Source organism: Eumetopias jubatus, unplaced genomic scaffold (assembly GCF_037043125.1).
Source record: "Eumetopias jubatus isolate StellerSeaLion01/CBP00866 unplaced genomic scaffold, mEumJub1_p1.0 scaffold_1, whole genome shotgun sequence".
Classification (NCBI taxonomy): Eukaryota; Metazoa; Chordata; class Mammalia; order Carnivora; family Otariidae; genus Eumetopias; species Eumetopias jubatus.
The window spans coordinates 161,112,334-161,132,480 of NW_028274807.1; the positions used below are offsets into that span (position 1 = coordinate 161,112,334).

Genomic DNA, 20,147 nt, shown 5'->3' on the forward strand with positions numbered 1-20,147 from the left:
GCAGCCGCTCATTGGGTCCGGGCTGGCGCCACAAGATGGCGGCGCCCACGGAGGAAGGACCCCATCTCCAGGGCAACGGGCGGCCCGCTGGGGGCCCGACTACACGCTCCTTTGCTCTTGCCAATCCTGCGGGTAACAATGGCTTTCTACTCCTTACGACAGTAAAATTTACTTCAAACGGAGAAAGTAAAAGCCTAGGCAAAAGTTTAAGCAAAAGTAGGCTATCTGCACAGTTTCAAAGTATCTCCCCTAAAATATTTAGTAATTAGAAAAAGGGAAATAATAAGTTTACCGTGGAGAATCCTAGCAACCACTACCTTAACCAAATGATTTAAGGTTAATATCACCAATTATAAGACATAAGGACAGCATGTACCCACTGATCTGATACACCCAGAAGGGCACCTCACTTCTGTGGTGTTGTCACAGAATTGCTGAAAATGCACAGTATAACCTCAACGCAACCTTAAAAAACATCAGACAAACCAGAGGCACTTTGACTTGAACCCGGTGAGACCTATTTCAGACTTCGGTGCTCCAGAACTGTAGAGATAATAAATTTGTATTGTTTTTAAGCTACTAAGTTTGTGGTAATTTCTTACAGCAGCAATAAGAAACTATTACAGAAGGTAATCTCTCTGAGGGCAGGAAGTTACCTCGATTGTTCATCCCAGAATCCCAGGGTATCAATAAACATTGATTGAATGAATAAATGAGCTTTTCATTATAAATATTATTATCCCTAGTTTATAGATGATTAAACTCAAATATTAAAGCTAGTAAATATCAGGTTGTTTAGAAACCTGGACTGACTGGGCGCCTGGGTGGCTCAGTTGGTTAAGCGACTGCCTTCGGCTCAGGTCATGATCCTGGAGTCCCAGGATCGAGTCCCGCATCGGGCTTCCTGCTCAGCAGGGAGTCTGCTTCTCCCTCTGACCCTCTTCCCTCTCATGCTTTCTATCTCTCATTCTCTCTCTCTCTCAAATAAATAAATAAAATCTTTAAAAAAAAAAAAGAGTATAGGTCATTAAAAAAAAAAAAAAGAAACCTGGACTGACTGAACTGGAGCTCTTTCCACTACCCCCACACTCTTGAATAAAATCCCAGATTCATATAGACAAAAAGAAACATTAGGGATCCCAATCTAATCCTTATTTCACAGATATGAAATACAGGCCCAGAGAGGGTACCTTAACCAAAGTCTTGAACTAGGAAGCTGATCTCCTAATGCCCCATCAAAAATGGCAGAATGGATAGTGTTAAACATTTTAACATAGTTATTATTAAAATACAATACAGGGAAGTTGCTTTGGCAGCAGTCTGTTGCAAATCTAGGGAGATCCACCAGGTTCCAAATGAATGAACCAATTTGATTTTTTTGCACCAAGAGACAATTATAGCAAAGATATCCCTGAATCATCCTGGAGTTTCAGACCTTCCATTTTCCCTGGGTAACTTCTGCCTTGGTCACAGTCTCTTTCTCCCTCCCTCTCTCTCATTCCTCTTGCCAACAACCACTTAAGTGAGCTTAGAGCAGATCTTCTAGCCCCAGTCAAGTCTTCAGAGGCTGTGGCCCAGCTGACAGCTCACTCATGTGGCTACATGAGGTGTCAGAAAGAGACAGCAACCAAGACAGAAGCCAGAGCGTCTTCTGCAATGTGTTGATGCACAATGAGCAAACCTTTTAGAATCTTTAAAAGTAAGAAAGAGAGTTTTATTCGAGCCCAAGTTAGGACAGCTGCCCAGGAAACATGCTCTTCACAGGAAAGAAAATGTCCCAGAGAATGAACAGTTTTCACAGGGTTATATATTTTTTGATCTTGTAAAAGATTAGCACATAGGCATATAGATTAGCATATAGGCAAGAATCACAAGTTTGTTTTTATTTTATTTTATTTATTTATTAGAGAGAGAGAGAGCACATGAGAGGGGGGAGGGTCAGAGGGAGAAGCAGACTCCCTGCTGAGCAGGGACCCTGATGCAGGACTCGATCCAGGGACTCCAGGATCATGACCTGAGCCAAAGGCAGTCGCTTAACCAACTGAGCCACCCAGGCGCCCAAGAATCACAAGTTTTAACATCAAGGAATGCAGGGAGTAGGAGCACTGATCAATATATTAAGGACCAGATGGTTTTCCTTTAGGCTACTCATTTCCAAAGTCAGTGCACAATGTATGCTTGGTGGGCCATAAATCAGACCTTTGGTTTAAACGAAGTTTATGTACAGTTATGCTGACTTAGAAGGAAATCCATCAGGCCTTTAGAGTTTTTTTCCTCTCATCAAATGAAATCTCAGAAATGACATACCATCATTTCTGCCATATTCTATTGGTGGCAGACCAGCCCCAGTACAATGTAGGAAGGGATTATGAAGGGCCCATGGTGAGTACCAGGAAGCAGAAATAGCTGGGGACCATTTTGGAGGTGGACGACCACAAAGAGTATACAGTGGCAAGTCAGTCTTCATCTTCTGTTCTCCAGGAACCTAGTCACACTCCTAGGAGGCAACTGCTGCTCCCATTTCTTTGGTCTCCTTGCAAAGATAGTCACAAAGGGGGAGTACAAACTGCATCTGTCCCCCAAAAATGTCAATACTGAGTGAACAGTGTTTTCTTTTTAATTTTAGAAAATACTGCCCAAAAATGCTCTGTAAACATTGAGGTCATTGACATTCTCTTCACTCATTCATTCATTCACTCCCTCAAGAAGCATTTGTTGAGCTTTGGGTTGCATTGCCAACCCACCCATCTGAACATAGCAGAGAACATAGTGTTGATAAGGAAGAATGAGAGATGGTGGGTAGATAATGAGCAGTCTGTGCCACATAACTCCACAATTCTTTTTGAGGAACTTTCATTAGTTCCATTTGGGGAAACAAAGTGCACCAAATACCACTGGCATCAGAGAGGGAACAAAACCCAATATAGACCAGACTCTCTCTACCAGAAACTTGAATCTTTAATGTAGTAACTACACCTGATAACTGCTGACCTAATTCATCTTCATTGGCAGTACTGAAGAGTTGGCCTCAATTCTTCTCTAGTCCCAAACTTTTCAATGTTGGCTGCTTCTGCTCCTCCATTGACTCTGTGAGCTACCCCATAAACTTCCAGTATATTTGATATAAAGACGTGATATACAAATAAATATGTTTATATTTCTTGCACACCTGTGTTTGTAGCCTGTACATCAAGAAATTGTGATGGCTTTACCTATACTATTTCTTCTAACTAAAAGCCCCACTCTTTCACTGTTCCTTTGCTTACTTCTGGCAGTAGATTTAAAATCATCTGAGAGGGGCACCTGGGTGGCTCAGTCAGTTAAGCGTCTGCCTCTGGCTAAGGTCACGATCTCAGGACCCTAGAATGGGCCCCACATGGGGCTCCTTGCTCAGTGGGGAGTCTGCTTGTCCCTCCGCCCCTTCCCTCTGCTAGTGCATGCTCTCCCTCAAATAAATAAAATCTTTTAAAATAAATAAAAATTAAACCATCTGAGAACAATTCATGAATCTTATCTACACACACACACACACACACACACACACACACAATTAATCCCTCTTACCTCTGTGTCCCATAGTAGGTGGTCTGTATACCTGCCTTTCTTTAAAGGAAAGGGGAACACCAAGCTGTAATTCATCCTTCCCCATGAAGACTCCCAGAGTGCATGGGTTGTTGCAGATGCTCAGTAGAAAAGCATAGAAAAGTGTTTCCATTCAGTCAAGGGAGCTTGAGAAATACCACTCTGCACATTAGCAAAACAGTGAACCCTCCTCAGTATTCCCGTTTTGGAAAGACAGAACATCCAGATATCACAGAAAAGAAAGTTCAACACTAAGCCTATCATACCCACAGAATAATGTTCAGAACAATTCCTTTCTTTAGACCCCAAATTCCTGTAGTCATTTGTACTAGTCAAAACTCTTTTAGTAGCAAGAGATAGAAACCCCACTCAAACTGAGCATAGCATAGTAGTATGCAGTACAAACTATTGTTAGAAAATTCCCAAACAACAATGGATTAAACAAGAAGAATGTTTATTTCTCATGTAATAATCCTATGGAACCAAGGAACGCAGCTTCCTTCAATAAGATTGCTCACCCATCCTTATCACATGGCTTCCATTTCATGAGCCAAGATGGCTGCCCCCGCCTCCTCATAATGTCTACATTCTACCTAAGGGGAAGAGAGGAGGAGGAGGGGGAGAGCATGTTCCTTTCCTATAGAGCAAGAGTCTAAAAACTATGGCCTGCAGGCCAACCACCTGTTTCTGTAAATGAAGTTTTACTGGAACACAGTCACACCCATTCATTCACATATGCTTTATGACCACTTTCACACTACAAAGCAGGTTTGTGTAGTTGCAGCAGAAACTGGATGACCCACAGAGCCTAAACCTTTTACCATGGGGAATATTCACAAAAAATGATGCCCACTCCCATTCTATAATTATGCAAGAGGTTCACACAAGGAAAAGCTGGGTGAAGGTGAGAGGGGCAAACTAGCAGCTCTGCAGACAGTCTGAGATCAGACAGGGACACTCTCTCCTATTTTTCCCAATTCTTCTGTAAATCTAAAACTCAAATTAAAAATAAAAGATTTTTCAGGGAACCTGGCTGGCTCAATTGGAAGAACATGTGACTCCTGATCTCAGGGTTGTGAGTTTGAGCCCCACATTGGGTATAAAGATTACTTAAAAATAAAATCTTAAAATAAATAAAATATTTTTCAAAAGATATTATTAAAGGGGTGCCTGGGTGGCTCAGTCAGTTAAGCTTCTGCCTTCAGCTCAGGTCATGATCCCAGGGTCCTGGGATTGAGCCCTGCATTGGGCTCCCTGCTCAATGGGGAGCCTGCTTCTCCCTCTCCCTCTGCCTGCCTGCCTGTCTGCCTACTTGTGAGCTCTCTCTCTCTCTCTCTGTCAAATAAATAAATAAAAATCTTTAAAAAAAAAGGTATCATTAAGTGAAACACAGAGCTGGAGGTCACTGGAACACATATAACAGACAGAGGACCCATATCCAAAATATATACAAAATACAAATTAATGAGAAAAAGACAACACTGTAGAAAAATAAGCAGAAGAATTTGACCAGGAACTTCCAGAAGAATTATTCAAATGGCCAATAAGGATGAAAAGCATGCACTATCATTAATAATTAGGGAAATGCATATTAAAACCACAAGAAGATGCCACTATACACTCATCAATTGGCAAAAATTTGTCTCATAATACCAACTGTTGGTGAGTATATGGATCAAGGGGAACTCTCATTCCCTGCTATAATTTGGTATAACCACTTAAGAAAACAGTTTGGCATCATCTACCAAAGATATGTGTACCAAATGGTCTAGCAATTCTGCTTCCAGATATATACGCTTGAGAAATGTGAGCACATGTGCCCTAGATACATACACAAAAATGTTCATAGAGCTTTGTCTGTAATGACAAAAACTGAAACCATCCTATGTGCTCATCTATCAAGAGTAAAGACTTTTGCAAATACTACATGAATAAAACAACATCAGCAGGAATGGCGTAGTAAGGACCTCTAAAATCCCTCTCCTTTATAAATACAATGAGAACACTGGAAAAAATGGTCAAAATCAATGCTTTGAAACTGATCCCAGTTCTAGATCCCAGATTCTTGGGATCTAGAAGGCCACATATACATGTAGGGCTACACACATGCCAAAAATATACCTGAGGAGACTCTAAGCTCTCACTTCTGGCTGCTCATGAGGTTGCGTGGAAAGAGTAAGTGAAGGATAAGGTAAAGCTGCAAACTGCCTTCATGAGCACAGAAGGTGTGCCTGACATGCACATAGAGCCCCTCAGCAAAGGTTGGGAGATTTAATGGTTCCAGGCATTTAATGAAATCTCTGTTTAATCATTAGCTAACCACTAAGCTAACTGATCAGAGACTTCACTGGCCACACGTGACAAAGAACACAGACTTCACAGATTTCATTCATGAGAGTCACTAAACAAACAAACTGCAACAACAACAAACAGCAAAAACAAGTCCTGGGGAAGCAGGGATCTGAACTCCAGAGTTGCCACATTAGATTACTTCAAATGTCCAGTTTTCCACAAACATTGTGAGGTATGCAAAGAAATAGGAAAGTATGGTCCACACATTGGGGGAGGGCGGACATAAAGAGAAACTGTACCTAAGGAAATCAAAACACTGGACTTATGAGACAAAGACTGTGAATCAGTTATTTTAGATATGTTGAAAGAACTAAGGCAAAGTATGAGAACAGGATAAATTCAAAGCAATCCACACCTAGACACATCATAATAAGTGGACAAGAGGCAAACACAAAAAGAAAATCTTGAAAGCAGCAAGAGAGAGATGATCTACCATGTACAAGGACTCCGTGATAAGCTGAACAGCGGACTTCTCATTAGAAACAATGGAGGCCAGAAAGCAGTGGGATGCCCTCAAAAGGCTAAAAAGAAAAATACTGCCAACCAAGAATTCATATGAACAAAATATCCTTCAAAAATGAAAACCAGGGGTGCCTGGGGGAACTGCCTTCGGCTCAGGTCATGATTCTGGAGTCCTGGGATCGAGTCCCGCATCGGGCTCCCTGCTCAGCGGGGAGTCTGCTTCTCCCTGACCCTCCCCCCTCTCATGTGCTCTCTCTCTCTCATTCTCGCTCTCTCAAATAAATAAATAAATAAAATCTTTAAAAAAATGAAAACCATGGGGGCGCCTGGGTGACTCAGTCGTTAAGCGTCTGCCTTCAGCTCAGGTCATGATCCCAGGATCCTGGGTTGAAGCCCCACATCAGGCTCCCTGCTCCGCAGGAAGCCTGCTTCTCCCTCTCCCACTCCCCCTGCTTCTGTTCTCTCTCTTGCTGTGTCTTTCTCTGTCAAATAAAAAAATAAAATCTTTTTTAAAATATTAAAAAAAAAAGAAAACCATGGGTGCAGGACTCACTTCCAGCATGACGTGAGGAGCTCTACTGACCTCCATGGTAAAACTGGTGAAGACTATAAAAACACAACCATTTAAAGCCTCTGAAATGGCCATGAAGGCAAAGAACAAATGAAAAAACACCTATTCAACAAAATCTATGAAAACTCAGTAAGGAAAGCAAGAGTCTGAGGTATTCAAACCAAGACTGCTACCTCCCACCACCATCCTAGCTCGGCAAGGCAGAGACTCCACACCAGGCCACTGCAGCCAAGAACACAGGGCTTCTCTCCCATAACGAAAAGCCCAGGGGAGATGGCTTCACTGGTGAATTCTACCAAACACTAAAGCAGAATTAATACCGATTTTTCAGTAACTCTTCTCAAAAACAGAAGAGGAAGGAACACATCCCAACCCATTTTATGAGGCCAGTGTTACCCTAACAACAAAACTAGACAAAGACATCACAAGAGAAGAAAACTACAGACCAATATATTTTATGAATATGGACGCAAATGTTCTCAGCAACAGATCAGCAAACAAAAGCAAGCAACATATAAAAAGAATTATACACCATGATCAAATGGGCTATTTCCCAAGAATGAAAGTTTGGTTTAATATCCAAAAATCAATGAATGAAATAATAGAATAAAAATGAAAGAGAAATCAAGACTTTTCTAGATAAACAAAAACTACGAGAATTTGTCACTAGCAGACCTATACTACAAGAAATGCTAAAGGGAATCTTTTGGGCTAAAATGAAATGACACTAGTACTTTGATTCCAGATGAAAAAACTAAGAACACCAATAAAAGTAACCACTTGGGTAAATATAAAAGACAACATAAATGTCCTTTTTGTTCGTAGCTCTTTTTTTCCTCTGATTTAAAAGACAGCTGCATAAAGCAGTAATTGTACATATTAGGTGGATTAAAGTGCAAACGTCTGATGTTCTCTTTGTTTTGGTTTATGTTGTCCTGCATGAATGTTATTCAGAAGTTTAAGGACAATATTGTAGGGATGATATTGTGGGGGCATTCAACTCTTTGATTTCAGCTCAGGTCTTGATCTCGGGGTTGTGAGTTCAAGCCCTGCACTGGGCTCCATGCTGGGTGTGGAGTCTACTTAAAAAAAAAAAAAAAAAAAAGACAATATTGTAGATTTTTAATGTGTTAGTCCTAGAAAAATAAGAAAAAAGCCTTCCTTATATCATTTCTTCCACAAGACAATAACTTTTGTGCGTTTGCACACAGGGGTGGACAAATCTTGTGTGTTTCCCAAGGACAGAAACAGCACCTCCTCTAGGTACTGGATTCTCACCCAAGAGGAGGAGGAGGAGGAGGACGTGATGATGAAGAAGAAAATTGTGACTTGCTCTTAACTAAGTGGTAAATACATCCCTGCTGGGGTGCTAACTAATAACCAATGTGGAAACTGATAACAGATATGAAGGTATTTTTGTACTTTAAAGAGAGGTCTCCTGAAGACCTGGAATGCATCCACTTTCCAGAAACAGGAAGCTATCCTAATGGAATTGGAGGTGGTCTGATTGATGGTTTGAAGGAGATAGAGCAGGGAATGTTATCTAAGATTCCTAAAGTCACTGTTTATTTACAAATGTCTTAGGAAATAGGTGCTATGCTGAATATCATAGAGATCTAGTTCTCCTCCTCCTTATGAAGACCCTGACAAGTAGGACCCCCGCAAGAGAAGCCAGGCTTCCAGACTCCTGAGACAGAGCCAGAACTGCCTCCCAGAACCTGCCCAACCTCAGTCAAGTTCCTGACTGAGAGAGCTGCTGGCTGGGTGGTACAAGAACACCATCGCCATGACAACCCATCACCAGCCCCAGGTAAGGAACAAGGCTTCTTGGGCTGGCTTCTTCATATTGGGCCTATGGACTATGCTTCTCTGGAATGTCTCCAAAACCACCTCTGTCTGCTTCACAAACCACGTGGGCATAAACCTCAGCATGTCGCTGGCCTTGTTTAGCTTAGTAGCTATGTTCATTCCTCATCTACTCCATGGTTGGCCCCTCTGGAGAGAAGTTTCCTTAGCTCTCATCAACAATGTCCTGACCCAATACACCATTAGAGTTCTGCCACTACCACAAGCAGGTGGACCAGAGCAGCAAGGTGGACCATACACAGAGAGGGAGAAATATTCAGCCCTCAGCCCACAGCCTTCCTCCAAGACCCCTCAGCTGGTTCTCAGAAACATCACAGTCCTGGTTCCCATCTACCTACTTTGTCTTCCCTGGCACAGATGAGGTGTCCGCACCGGGTGCACCAGGGTTAGGCCCAGTGTTGAGGGCACCAGCACTGGGGGAAAGTACTTTATTCCTCTGTCCTGTTCCTTGACTTTCTTTTATAAAGACTGAATTTATTTATTTGAGAGACACAGAGATAGCAACGGAGATAGTGAGAGAGAACATGAGTGGGGAGGAAAGGGAGAAGCAGGCTCCCACCTGAGCAGGGAATCTGAGGCAGGGCTCGATCCCAGGACCCTGAGATCACGACCTGAGCTGAAGGCAGACGCTGAACCAACTGAGCCACCCAGGTGCCCCCTATTCCTTGACTTTTCACATCTCTGACTGGTCGGGCCACAACCCCATGGCTATGTGCAACTGGCCGGGGAGAGCCAGCTCAGTGCTTGCTTGAGTGGTGTTCCTGCCATGGATCTTGCTGTGTATGCTGTGATTGTGATGCACACCTACGTGGGGTCTTCCAGCACAAGGGGGAGTTTCTGTGACGCTGGCAACATTCTCTTTCTTAAATTAGGTAGTGGTTACATAGACATTTGTGTTACAATAATTCACTAAATTGGACATTTATGTTTTATGCACTTTTTAATATACAATTCACGGTAAGAAAAAATTTTTGCATTAAAAAAAAAGTCTGCATCCCTGAGGGCACACCATACCCATACAAACTTCAGATCTATGCATGGATTACTTATTATACACACTAGATTAACACTGGTCTGTTGAAGCTGCAATAGAAGAGTATTCTATTATTTGCAGCCACATGCATCATAATTATATGTGATCGATATAACCTTGGAGCTCATTCCATAACAGCACTGCTTTGTTCTTTTTAAGAGCTGCATAGGGGCGCCTGGGTAGCTCAGTCAGTTAAGCATCGGACTCTTGATTTCAGCTCAGGTCATGACCTCAGGGTCATGGGACTGAGCCCTGTGTCAGGCTCCAGTGCTCAGCGGAGAGTCTGCTCGACATTCCCTCCCTCTCTCTCCCTCTGCCCCTCTCCAGCTTGTGCACTCTGTGTGTCTCTCCTTGTCTCTCTAAAATTAAAAAAAAAAAAAAGAGCTGTTAGTACTGTCACATAGAGGTGTCATTTTTTTTAAAGATTTTATTTATTCATTTGAGAGAGAGTGTGTGCATGAGCACAGGGAGGGGCAGAGGAAGAGGAAGAAGCAGAATCCGATGTGGGAGCCCAATGTGGGGTCAATGCCAGGATCCTGAGCTCACGACCTGAGCCAAAGACAGACGCTTAATCAACTGAGCCACCCAGGCTCCCCAATGTGTTATATTTTTTAAACCAAACCAGTCCCCTGTTGATGAACAATTAGGTTGTTTCCAGGCTTTCACTATTCAGACAATGCTTGTTTGTTATCTGTGTCTGTGCACATTTGGAACACACCTATAAAATAATTTCCTAAGCCTTTAAGTGGTTGATCAAATGAGTCATGGAAAGAATTATATCTATGTTAAGACATTCCCAGCTTGGCTTCTAAGGAGGCTGTAAAAATGTACATTCCCTCCACCAGTAGGTATCACAGTGCCCACTTTCCCCAGCCTTGCCAACACAGGGTCCCATTAAAAACCACACCAAATGACAGTGTGGGACACCAAAACTCAATCTGGCTAGGTGGCTGGGACAGGGATTCCTATTACCTCAGTGTTATAGGTAATTAAACATGGCCAAGGATGAGGGACCTGCTTTTCCAACTTCAGCCTCCTAGGGCTGGATTAACACCTTCTAAGAGTAGACATGGTAACTACTAAATGAGTCATAGCAATTATTATTATCATCCTGACTTCCCATTCCACAAGCTGGAAGCTATTTTTTTCACTTCTGGTGCACACAAGACAAAAATGTTCTATCCTCTCTTGCCCATTCCCTCTGGTCAGTCCTTCTCTACCTCCCACCCTCTTCTCTCCCCTCTCAGATAAGCCTGTCCTTAGAAGCCCCACTCCTCTGTCACAAGGTTACAAGAACGAGGATAATGTGTCCATTTCTATATTGCCTTTTTAGCACATACTCCAACAAGGTCCTGTTACCAGAGGGTACGTATAGCAGTTAAGACCAATCCCACCCCAATATACCTGGGCATTGCTACTACCTAATTCTCGATCTCCGTCCAATTATTTTTGCTCTCCTGTCTTCATTTGCGAAATGGTAATGCTCGGGGTGCCCGGGTGGCTCAGTCGTTAAGCCCCTGCCTTCGGCTCAGGTCATGAACCCAGGGTCCTGGGCTGGAGCCCCCCATCAGGGTCCCTGCTCCGTGGGAAGTCAGCTTCTCCCTCTCCCACTCCCCCTGCTTACGTTTCCGCTCTCATTGTGTCTCTGTCAAATAAATAAAATCTTTAAAAAAAAAATGGTAATGCTGATACTACCTACCTCACAGAGTTGTAGTGTAAGTGAAGATAAAAGTCTGCCTGGCAAGTGCTTGTTGATACTATGTTATTACTGCTGCCAACGGAGAGGAACTTGATATAAATTAAAAACCACTGAATCTCGATACTCAATCTTCACAACGATCCCACAGGTTAGTTACCCCATTTTGCAGAAACGGTGAGGGGAATGCCTAATCCTGGCTCTATCAGGGCCTCGCAGAGTGAGCAAGGGTGACGAGCGTTTCTTCATCTGGAAATGGTACATTTCTCACACGGTCGTGGTGGATTAACACAACACAGGAGGACCCTAAACAAACGTGAGTATTTCCTCCCCAAATTCCGCACGCCACGCCACGCCACGCCACGCCACGTCACGCCACGCCACGCCACGCCACGTCACGCCCCCGATCGCTCAACGCGCAGTCTCAGATTCCACGCCAGCGTTGCCCTAGCTCGGCGTTCGCGGCGGGGCCAGGCGACGTCAAGGCCCCGCCCGAGCAGACCCGGAAGCAGAATCCCCAGCAGGTTAAAGCTGGAGTCACTGCTAGAGCACCAGCACCAGGGGGCGCGAGAGTCGCCTATGTTGGCTCATGCCTCCCCTGTCACGTCAGCGAGCCAGTCCGGAAATGGAGGGGTTTGCCGTACAAGATGGCTGCTTCCTTTGTGGGTTGTACGGAACACAGAGTTTTTCCCGTTTTGAGAAACGCGATGATCTGAGCGCAGGGAACGCAACGCAGGCTTCTCGTAAAAGATGGCTGCCGCGGAGTTTCCAGGTGTCTGTCTTGACGGGGTAGGTGACCCAAAGCTCAAGATGGCGGCTCCCACTGTGAACGCGGAGACAGCCGGAAAAATGGGAGCGTGCATACGTGCGTCGGGGTGGGGGACCGGCCCCGCCCCCGCCGCAGGTGGGATGGGCCTTGCACCCTCGGTCTTTGTGTGCGGGTGGAGTGGTTGGAGGAAGGGTCCTTTTCGGCGCGTCCTCGCCCAGCTTCTTCCTGGGACTGTTTGGGCTTAATGATACCTCGTTCTATACCGTAAGGAACTTTTCCCTGCCAACAGCAGGGAAAGGTGGGCAGAACGGGGATTCCTAGTAACCTCAAAATGACTCATGTAGACAAAAAGACAGCTTTTTCCTCTCTTAAGCCATGAAACCAGAGAGTAACCAGGTGAAATTAAATTAGAGCCCATTTTTCCCCAAAGGAATAACTTGCCATTGCTAGAAAGAGCAAAGCAGCAGTTTACAAATTTCAAGATATATTACGTGAGAAAAAGCGAAGCACAGAAAAATGTCTATGGTTATAACATTGTGTTTTGTTTTGTTTTGAGACCCATATGGGTAGTCCTGGGGCTCCTGGCTGCCTCAGTGGGTGGAGTGTGAGACTTGATCTCAGGGTTTTGAGTTCAAGCCCCACGTTGGCTGTAGAGATTACTTAAAAATAAAATCTGGGGTGCCTGGGTGGCTCAGTCAGTTAAGCGGCTGCCTTCGGCTCAGGTCATGATCCCAGGGTCCTGGGATCGAGCCCCGCATCGGGCTCCCTGCTCAGCAGAGAGCCTGCTTCTCCCTCTCCCTCTGCCTGCCACTCTGCCTACTTGTGCTCTCTTACCTCTCTGTCAAATAATTAAAAAAACAATATCTTTAAAAAATAAAATCTTGAGGGGCACCTGGGTGGCTCAGTCATTAAGCGTCTGCCTTTGGCTCGGGTGGTGATCCCAGGGTTCTGGGATCGAGCCCCGCATCGGACTCCCTGCTCAGAGGGAAGCCTGCTTCTCCCTCTCCCACTCCCCCTGCTTGTATTCCTACTCTTGCTCTCTCTCTTGTCAAGTAAATAAGTAAAATATTTAAACAATAAATAAAATAAAATCTTGAAAAAACAAAACAAAAAAGACCTACATGGGTAAAGATACAAAAGAGCTTGTGAGGGGGAGCAGAATATGCCACCCCAAAATGTGCCTGCCACTTTGACATGTGGATTATTTTGAGCTGAAGTCAATCCAGACCTAGCATTCTCAGGAAAATTTTTACCTCTCCCTTAACTTCCTGAAAGAATTTAAATAGGGGGACTTGGCCGGGAAAGAGAGCTATTACCAGGGTTAGCTTTTTATCTCAAGGACTTACCTGCATGGCCGGGCAAACATCTGCTTTTAACTTCCTGTGAATTGCCTTCTCCCGTTTGAAGTCCCAAGCCCTTATCCCATTCCTTAGCTCAGAAATGGCATATAAGCCTCAACTGCCTGAGTGTCTTTGGTTTCACCTTTTTATGGGGCTTCTGTATATACAAAATTAACCTTTTTCCCTATTAATGTGTTTTATGTCAATTTAATTATTAGACAAAGAACCTAGGAGGATGGAAGGAAAATTTTTCTGCCCTGACACTTGCCTAGGCATAAAATATCTCCGCATGTAACAGTAATTGCCTGGTCTAACAAAAGCAATAGATACGACAAGGTGAGGAACAGGAATAGGAAGAAAGATAAGTTTTATAATTATTTAAATACACGAAGTTCCTTTATAAGGTCATCATATCATTAAAAGACAATAGCAAAAAAAGTGGCATTTTTCAGCTGTAACTGTGAATTTAATAAAGATCCATGGTATTCAATGTGCAAGGATAAAATTTTCAAGGTCAATATTACAGTACTTGTTGCAACAGCTCTGTTCTATACCCATGTGACTACCTGAGCCCTCTTGAAAGCTAGTTATATGGGGGGGAGGGGTGTTGCTTTTTTGATTTGGGGTTTTGTATTGTTTTTTTGAAGGGTTTTTGTTTTTGTCTGTTTTTTGAGGGGAGGAGGGGGAACAGGAGGTGTGGCCTGGCAAACAAAACACTCAAGACCTATTTGTTGAATGAATGAATGAATGCATACATGCATGCCTTTCTACTATAAACACATATTCTTAGTGACATCTTCTGGTATATCTTCCTGTTTTTAGGGTTATCATGGAAACAATGGCAGCATTGAACTAGCATTCAAACCAAGTTCTTCCTTAAAATCATCCAGAAATGTGTTTCCAACACTCAAAAAATAAAGTAGTAGCAGTTCCAGAATTGGCATTGATCTTGGGAATCACATATTTCAATGTGAAAGAAGGATCAATCCTCTGTCCTGAAATACTTGACCATTCCTGAGCTTTTGCCAATGTGCCAAGCACTGGACATATGGGCACCTTTACACATACTACTCAGGGTTATTGGATATATTAAATATGGTAATGTAATCGGTGTTTCACCAAGTACCTAATCTGTACTAAATGCTCAATAAATATTAGCAATTACTATTTCGTGGCAACCCCAAGTTGCTTACAGTGCATTTTTGCCTCTGAGACCTTATGGGGGCTTTAAAAATATCCCAGTTGCTATAGGGATTTATTATTATCATTATAGAGGCCACATGGTATGATGGAAAGAATTTAGCTCCTTATTGTGCATGTTTGAGTAAGTGACTTAACCTTTTTCATAGAGTCCCTGTGAAAATAATAGACTATAATAGAATAATAGAATAGAAATAGAATAGAAAATAATAGAATAACAATATGTAAAGGACTTTATGCAAGGCATAGTAGGCACTCAATTAGTGGTCTCTAATTCTGTAGTATTTCAACATCAGAGGTAAGGAACTAATACTGCACTGAGAGGCAAGAGAACTTCTCTGGTCAAGAGACAGGAGCAGGCAGCCACAGGGTGACAGTTACCACAGGAAGCTACAAGGAGAAGTTGGAGGGATGGCAGATCCACTGGCTTCGGTGCCTCAGGCTTCCTGCCTCCATTGGAAAAATTGCAAGGTCTCCACCCCAAGCAGATATGATCTGCGGGCCGTTTGCAAAGATGCCTCTTTGCCAACAGCCACCTGTGCTGTCCCAGCTCACAGTCACCTCTTCGGAGTATTTACAATGCCTCTAAGAGGCACCAGCAACTATTTCTGAGGCTCATTCCTCATACTCTAGTGTTTGTTATGAAGTGCCTATTGCATATGCTTAATTATTTGAGAATTTTTAATTGTGGAAAAGTGCACATGAAATTTCCTATCTTAACTGTTTTTAAGTGTACAGTTTAGAGCAAGGATGGGTACAACAGCAGTGAAGGATAGTGGGCTCATAGTTGGTTGAATCCTTTTCACAAGGTTGACAACGTCACACTTCAGAACCAAATTAGATGCTTAGAATATTAGATGCTCAAGGTTTGAAAGATATTTTTTTTAAGGGGCGCCTGGGTGGCTCAGCTGGTTGAGTGTCTGCCTTCAGCTCAGGTCATGATCCCGGGGTCCTGGGATCGAGGCCCACATCGGGCTCCCTGCTCGGCAGAAGGCCTGCTTCTCCCTCTCCCACTCCCCCTGCTTGTGTTCCCTCTCTCGCTCGATTAAAAGGATTTCTCAGAGCCTTTAAAATTCCAGGGAGAGGTGCGCTTGGGTGGCTCAGATGGTTAAGCATCTGCCTTCAGCTCAGGTCATGATCCCAGGGTCCTGGGATCGAGTCCCACATCGGGCTCCCTGCTCCTTGGGAGCCTGCTTCTCCCTCTGCTTCTCTCTCTCTCCCTCTGTCTCTCATGAATAAAAAAAAAAAAAAAAAATTCCAGGGAGAGATACTGTATGCATCCACAGAAAAAACTCTTTTTGCAATGGTCATGTCTAAGGAATACTGTTTCATGGTGCATGTTTCAGGAAGCAGGGAACAAGCACAGTCTCTCTCCAATGCTTTCAAAGAAAAATTTTATCTGAACTCGGGGTGGATTTATTAAGGTATTTATGTTACTATAATGTAATAAGAATGACAGATTTAGTGACTTTCATGAAAATTGCATCATTATTCTTTCCATTTCCCAATCCAAAAAGCTTCTGGTCATTTTCAGCATTTTTTCTCTTTCACAGTACTTAGTTTTCTTCCCTGAACTCTTGCAATTGAATCTTCACCCTTAACATTTTTTTAAAGATTTTATTTATTTAGAGCGCATAAGAGTGAGAGAGTGAGAGAGCACAAGCAGGGAGAGCGGCAGAGGGAGCAGCAGAGGGAGCGGGAGAGATCCCAGGACCTAGGGATCATGACCTGAGCTGAAGGCAGATGCCTAACCAAATGAACCACTCAGGCGCCCCTCTGCTTAACATTTTGAAGTATTTTCTTCTAGTGTTTTTTTGTATGCATGGGTATATGTATTTTTATAAATATTGAGATAATATGCGTGTATATATATACATATATATATATATGCAGCAGCAAGAATGATGTTTGGGTTTGTTTGTTTTTTTTCTTTCTATTCCCCATTCTAAGACTAAGAATACACTGAGATTAATACAAGAGGAACCTTTTTGGTCACTACGGTAGGCTCTGTTGGTTGATATTCCTCCTTTCTTTTGGCTGAGGCACAATGGTTAGAAAGCTCAGAGTTAAGAAATAAATACGGCTACTATGACAGAGATGCAAAATAATAGTTACTTTATTAAGATGAAAATGTGTTAGGGCACCTGGGTGGCTCATTCGATTATGTGTCTGCCTTTGGCTCAGGTCATGATCCCAGGGTCCTGGGATCGAGCCCTACACATGCAGGGAGCCTGCTTCTCCCTCTCCCTCTGCCTGCCACTCCCCCTGCTTGTGTGTGCTCTCTTGCTCTCTCTCTCTCTCACTCTCTCTCTATCTCAAATAAATAAATAAAATCTTTAAAAAAAGATGAAAATTGTCTCCACATGAAAGTCCAATCTTTTTTTTTAAAGATTTTATATATTTATTTGAGAGAGAGAATGAGATAGAGAGAGAGCATGAGAGGGGAGAGGGTCAGAGGGAGAAGCAGACTCCCTGCTGAGCAGGGAGCCCGATGTGGGGCTCGATCCTGGGACTCCAGGATCATGACCTGAGCCGAAGGCAGTCGCTTAACCAACTGAGCCACCCAGGTGCCCATGAAAGTCCACTCTTGACTCCAGTGGCCAAAGCAAGATGGGTCAAAGTCAGAGTAGTGGTGGTCATGGTCCTGGAGGTAGCAAGAAGGATGACGAGGACAAGAAAAAGAAATATGAGCCTTGTGTACCAACTAGAGTGGGGAAAAGAAGGAAACAAAGGGATCAGATACTGCCAGCAAACTGCCACTGGTGACCCTCTCATTCGGTGCCAGTTAAAATTACTGAAGTTAGAAGAGGAAGAATTCATTAGAAATCAGGAATAGATGAAGCCTGTAGGAGAAAAGCAAGGGGAGAAAAGATCAAAGGTGAATGATCTGGAGGGTAGCCAGTTCCTACCCAATGTTGGTAGGAACCTTGGAAGAGGTCATTGATGATCAAAGATATGCCATTGTGTCTACATCTGTGGGCTCAGAACATCACATCAGCATTCTTTTCATTTGTAGACAAAAATCTGCTGGAGCCCGGCTGCTCAGTCCTGCTCACCCACAAGTTGCGTGCTGTGATAGGAGTGACATGGATCCCCTGGTCACAGCGATGAAATTGAAAAGTCCCTCCAGGAGATCTGTGCTGTAATTGGGGGATCGGACATCCAAATCAGGGAATTAAGGAAACTGTGGGTTTCTTCTTGCTCATTCTGAATATTATGGGGAAAAATGGGTATGAAGCCCCCAAAGGAATCATTCTTTATGGCCCACTTGGCACAGGTAAAACCTTACTAGCCAAAGCAATAGCAAACCAAACCTCAGCCACTTTCTTGAGAATAGCTGGCTCTGAATTATTTAGAAGTACCTAGGTGATTGGCCCAAACTTGTACAGGAATTGTTTCAAGTTGCTGAAGAACATCTATCATTCATCATTTTTACTGATGAAATTGATGCTATTGGGACAAAAAATATTACTCAAATCTTGGTGGTGAGAGAGAAATTCAGCAAACAATATTAGAACTGTGGAAGCAGTTGAATGGATTTAATTCAAGGGAAGATGTGCAAGTTAGCATGGCCACAAACCAAGTAAGAAGTTTGGATCCAGCACTTATCAGATCAGGCCACATGGACAGGGAGAGTAAGGTCCCCCTGCCCAGTGAAAGGACAAAGAAGTCTGATTCATGCAAGCAAGATGATGCTGGCTGCTGCTGCTGTAACCCAAATGATTTCATCATGGCTAAAGATGACCTCCGTGGTGTTGACATCAAGGCAACCTGTACAGAAGCTAGTCTGATGACCTTGAGAGAACGTAGAATGAAAGTAACAAATGAGGACTTCAAAAAAAAATCTAAAAATGTTTTTATGAAAAACAAGAAGGCACCCTTGAGTGGCTCTGTCTTTAGTGAACTACAGTTGCCTTCAAAGAACTGGTTAGGAGTGTCCCAGCGCCTCAGAGAGATGTGACTGGGGAGATGTCCCAAAGGAATACATATTCCAGTTGACCTTTCTTAGCAAAACATCCTATGTATCTTTAAAAATGTTTTTTATTCAAGTATAATTAACATACAGTGTTATATTAGTTTTAGGACTATGATATAGTGATTCAATAATTCTATACATTACTCAGTGCTCATCATATTAAGTGTACTCTTAATCCTCATACCTATCATCCTTTGTATATTTTAGAACATGATGTGTAGAATGCCCTTTGGGCTGCCTTCATCTTTTGGTCATGTGCAATGCTCTCTTTCAAATAAAGTGTGCTCTTTCTCAAAAAAGGAAAAGTCCAAGCTTTTCCAACAGCTTTTTTTTTTGAAAGTTTTATTTTATTTATTTGAGAGGCAGAGAGACAGAGAACACGCAGTGGGAGGGGCAGAGGGAGAAAGAGGGAAAGAGAGAAGCAGACTCCCTGCCGAGCAGGAAGCCCGATGTGGGGCTCGATCCCAGGACCCAGAGATCATGACCTGAGCAGAAGGCAGATGCCCAACCGACTAGCAACCCAGGTGCCCCTTTTAACAGCTTTGATTCAAGAAATCAAGAGGTACCTAGGTTCCATCAGTCTTAGTGCTTTGTCATCTCTAAGGAGTTGTCATCATCTAAATAGTCTAAAACTGGTTGCCACCACATCCAATTCTAGCCAGTGGGAAGTGGGGAGAGAGAAAAGGAGCTCCTTATACTTAAGGATATGACCTAGAAGTTTTTCATCCATTGGCCACCACTGAGTGCCTTTATTCTGAGCATCTGTGTATTCAGGTAAAAATTTGAGGATCCTGTTACAGTAAGAGGGAGGCCAAGATTTTTGCCTTCCTAAAGTTTATATTCTCTTTGGGGGACACGAGGAAAAAACAAATAACATGTTAGGCAATGACAAATGCTAATAAGAAAAAAAAGCAGGGTAATGGGATAGAGATGAAGATGGCACTTTAGATAAGGTGCTCAGGAAAGACCTCATTGAGAAGGGGATGAATAATCAGAGATATGAAGGCAGTGTGCTTCTGAAAGAAGGAATAGCAAGTATAAATGCTTTGAGTTGGGAATGTGTTTGGCATGTTTGAGAAATAGCATGGTGTGGGCAGGGTCCTAGAATTTGTTGAAATCAGAAAAGTGTAAACCAGATCATGTAGAGCCCTACAGGCTAGGGTATTTTTTTTTTGAAAGATTTTATTTATTTATTTGAGAGAGAGGGTGAGAGAGCACAAGCAAGGAGAGCGGCAGAGGGAGAGGGAGAAGCAGGCTCCCCGCTGAGCAGGGAGCCCGATGCGGGACTCCATCCCAGGAC

General features: G+C 43.2%; 1 pseudogene; it reads left to right on the forward strand.

The window, feature by feature from the left end:
• The first annotated feature begins 17,481 nt into the window (after positions 1 to 17,481).
• On the forward strand, positions 17,482 to 19,126 carry LOC114207759 (26S proteasome regulatory subunit 4 pseudogene; annotated as a pseudogene).
• Positions 19,127 to 20,147: the final 1,021 nt, after the last annotated feature.